The sequence below is a fragment of the Alosa sapidissima genome, chromosome 17, assembly GCF_018492685.1.
Source record: "Alosa sapidissima isolate fAloSap1 chromosome 17, fAloSap1.pri, whole genome shotgun sequence".
NCBI lineage: Eukaryota > Metazoa > Chordata > Actinopteri > Clupeiformes > Clupeidae > Alosa > Alosa sapidissima.
In genome coordinates this window covers 8,790,612-8,795,344 of record NC_055973.1, presented here as the reverse complement: position 1 = coordinate 8,795,344, position 4,733 = coordinate 8,790,612, and positions in this window count along the sequence as shown.

Genomic DNA, 4,733 nt, shown 5'->3' with positions numbered 1-4,733 from the left:
ACTGCAGTCTTCACAGCTGTTCTAGTTGTACACATAATTGTATTTAAAAAAATCTACTTGTGCAGATTGACTCCATTACCGTCTTCTATACTCTATTCTCTATACCCAATTTGTTTTGACCTTGTCTTGTCCCATAAAGGGAGTTTTACCCCTTTGAACAAACACAAAATATGAGCATTTTGTCTTCTGTGAAATTCTTCCTTAGATCAATTAATTGCTTTGCATTCATTGTGTGAAAACACAGTCCGCTTTTGTGTACGCAGACGAACACAAAAGCAGTCTGTTTATCAATTATCCATGTGGATCCCCATGTGGTTGCGTTTAGCATTGGCCTGTTAGTGCACGGTCTCTGATTTATCCATTTAACCTTGAAGGTGTTGTGTACACCAACGCATTTTACAGGCTTATAATGAAGCTTTGAATGTGGGCGCACAGTAAAGGCACGAGCAGAAACAAGGTCTCAACTCCTACCAGTACACTTCAAAGTCCCAGTCCTGAAAATCTCCTGACAGAGTTTTTGAAAAGAAAAAGTGCAGCAAATTGTTAATTTGTTACTAGGAGGAGATGAAATCAGCGGTTCTTTGTTCTGCCACAAAAACAACAAAATTCTGCATGGACGCTCAATGCCTCCCCCAACAGCCTATTAATGTTTTATTAAAGCAGCCAAATCTGTAAGCCTATAAAAATTGTGGATCAATGGCTACCTAAAAGCCTTCTAGCTTAAAATACTTTGAGCAGTGACGCAGGGGTTCGCATCGTGTGCAGTTATGAACTTTTTGAAAAGTGTTCAGTCAGAAAAATAAATAAATGCCCCTAGCCCATGCATTTTAAGAATAGCCATGAATGTGTAATGAGGGTGAGTAGAGGTGCCATCTATTCCATAGGTGGGGAATACCATGACAGGACAGGAGCTATAGAAATTCCCCTCTTCTTCTTTAAAAGCGAGAGGAATCAAAGGGGCCCTAACAGGCCATTGCAATCCAATTGAAGTGTTCTCCCGTGGGTGTTAAAGCAGGGTAAGGGAGAGGAGAATGGAGCCGAACGTGCATCATCTGAGAGATGGTTCCTAAATTCACCTGACAGACACATTCCACTCATTTTACACACTCCCCTATAAGGGTGTTAATACTTTAGTATTGGATTTGATATTTATTTATTTGTATATATATATAAATAAACATGAGAGATGAACGGTGGTGTGTGTTTCTTCATTTTCTACAGCTTCGGCTAAAATTACTTTTTAAAGCTGTATAGAGCAGTTCAAAATACCAAGCTTCACCTCATCTTCATGAAACGTCCCGAAAATATGTCTTTAGACATATTTGAATGCCTGTCTTGTTAGTCTTAGGTGTGCTTAGTGAAGTGTGTTTCTCACGTGACCATATGTCAGACTGACCTCTGCGATGATGTCTTGTCCTCCTCTCCCCACCTGGTCAGCGAGGTACAGTTGCCTCGTCTCGCCTTGCCTCATGTCAGAGCTCGTCATGTCGGACGGCCTGTCCGTTTCTGGGATGACCGGGCCCTCATGCCACCCCCACCCCTTGTGGTCCCTGACGAGTGGCCGGTCATGCAAATAGACAACATGACAACAGCGATGTGGGCATACAGCCCTAACAACAGCCAGCAATTGCAGCCACATGTCCAATCCGTCACAGTATGACAGTCAAACCTTGGGCACACACCCTCTTTAACCCTCACTCAAAAACACGCGCACACACACACACACACACACACACATACACACACACACACACACACACAGAGTACAGTACATGCACCTCAGAATGAGTACTGTGTCTCTATGTCTGCAGACACATTCTGGACTGTGTACAGTACACTAACATTCTGCAATAAAAACAGCTTCCACACAATCCCCACGCACATTTCCCTGAGCGTGACACAAACCGTCTTGTGCAGTCCATTTTGTAGCTAGTAAAATATTTACAGTAACCCACTGTAAACCATGTGCATCGCAGAATGTGTACAGAATAGACCCGTAAGACCTGAAAGCACCCACACAACTTACACAGAATCCTGTCCTATTCTGATCCAATCAGGGCCATACTGTAGGTTTCTGAACTGGTCAAATGTGCGGTCAGCACGTCAAGGCCATAGGGTTGATTCACAGAGAGCTTACAGTATGAGCTGACAGAATGAGAGGCCACACTGTGTTCTCCTGTGTTCTGAATAAACAGGCTGATTTGTGCAAGCTATATACTGTGTCACACATTGGATTGCTCTTGTTGCAATTAAACTATAGCCTACAGGTATGTACAACTGAACATAACACAAATCTGTATCTGTGATAGTTGTGTAAAGCTATGGTAGGGGGTGGAGGTATATTGAGTATATAGAGTAGGAAAAATACAGTCATGCACTGGTAATTAGTGTATTATGCATGTAAAAATACTCAACACCTAATGTCTTCTAAGACCTACGTGATGTAACGGGTTGCTCTGTGTGAGCCTGTGTAGGCTAATAGTGTCTGCATGTCTCCATGCATAGTAGATGTAATGTTCTTATGTGTGCCTTAGAACATGTTGTGAGGCGGAACCTCATACTGTGAGCACTTAGCCCTATTTAATTTCTGGGGTAAGATTTTCCTCTACATCCCCCCCTCCCCATCCAACTCATAAAAGCAAGAGGATGAAGAGCCGGCTGAGGCCATGCCAATGCTCCCGCTGGCCAGCGTGGCACGGGGGCGGCCGCAGCCATGGGGCCGTGGCAGCACCGTGCGTAGCAGGAATTCACCGCCGTGCATATTAAAGGGCCCGGCTGCTCTTGTTCTCATTTCGGCGGTGGACGAGATGGGATGGGAAAAGCAGGCGGCGCGGGCTCTCGGGCAGGAGGGGAGGATCAGCCATGAGCCACGCAGCAGGGAAGCCTGGAGCCCTCGCCGTGGCACCGCCATACCAGAGGCTCTGGGCTTGACTTTACGACGCCATGCTCCCAGACGTTACAGCTGTTTAACAGCCAGACCAGGACACGCTGAGAACCTTGGGCTGCACTCACACTTTTACTGCGTACAGTTCGGGGCTTCTCGCTCGCTCACTTGCTCACCACAAGTGGAAGTCACTCTTAATCTACACTTTGGTCATGCTAACTTCAACACAGTGCTAATTTATATATATTTGAATCTACCCATACATCCGCATGCAGTACTTGCTAGTGCAAAACTAGCTAGGCACTAACAAATGTCCATTTTAAACTATCGCATGGGTCTCTTTCACAAATAGAAATATTGCAAACTTGACATAGCATGTCACCAAGTTGTTCTTTGAACAGCTCTTAAGAATACCCACTGCGATGTCCAGGAGTGACTTACGATAAACTTACATTATGTTTCAGATGATTTTCCATAGTAAGTCTTAAATAGCATCTTAAAATGCATGGCTGCTGATACTGTTCTATTGTCTTACTGACATGTTGCCATTTGGTCTGAGTGCCTGGCAACACAAGAAAGATTACTCTTGGATTATATCCCTCAATTTGCGGTAGCATTGAAAGGTGTCTGTTCTTTCTAGAAATGTAATTTAGGAATGAAAGAATATATTAATATATACAGGAATAGTGTGTGTGCTGTTGAAGTGATTGAATCAACAAAACAGATAGACTCCATACCACAGCATTAATTTAAAACAAAATAAAAACTCTGTAGTACATATGGTCTTGCTTTTGTTGTAAAATCCTCTTGAACAGACTGAATTGACATTGGTTGGTGCTTAAAAAAAGAATAGCAAAAAAACATACCCCCCCCCCCCCAATCCCAATATCCCCTCAAGAATCCTTGTTGACCCCCCACCCCCCCCAACACACACACACACACACACACACACCTGAAATCACTTCATGAAAGCCTAAAGAAGAGGCATTCCCATCCTCACGCAGCTCTGGAGCGGAGAGCAGGAAAAGGGATACGGAATGCTGAATGTGGAGCGCGGAACGCTCACCTCCCCACCATTCCGCCTCAGAGCCGCTGAAGTGCTGTCACTCTCCCCGGCAGGCCGAGCCCATTGATTTTACTATAGTTTGGCATTACCTGCTGTAAATAACGCTGGGCTCTCGCCCGGAGCAGCAGCTGGGCTCTCTGGTGCACTCATTTGAGCGCCCTGTTTGAACACACGGCGGCATACACACTCCTCCTTTGTCTATTATCCCGCTCCCGTGTTATTCCCAAATATTGACATGGCGGCTTTTATCAGCGCTAACTGCTCACAAGGCTCCTTGCCTCATGCTCGCTTCCATTTCCTGTTATTGATTAGCCTCTCACAGTCAGCAGGTAGCCTTCCTCACAGGTTGTCCTGAGGAATCGCTTCCAATGACTTTATACGCACAATTTATACACAGTTGTTTAAGGGGGGGGGGCTCCAGTCTAGATACGTGGCCTGGCTGTGGTCAATAACCCACAATGTAAGGTATTGTGCTGTGTCATATGCTTGTCATTAAAGGCAACAGGCATATTTCTCGTGTTATGCTCATGTTAAATTCTTGTTTTTTTTTACAATTTTGTTTTCCTCCTGCTCAACATAAAGCTGTTTTTGTGTGTGTTTACACAAGACTTGAAGTGTTTGTGTGAGAGTGTTTGTGTTTGTGTATGTGTGTGTGTGTGTGTGTGTGTTATTGTTTGTGTGCGTGGGCATGTGCGCACACTGGATGTAAACATGCAGATCAGCACTGGTGTGTTGTATTTAATTTGAACTTTAGTATGAAAAAGAGTTTTCAAAAATAATGTT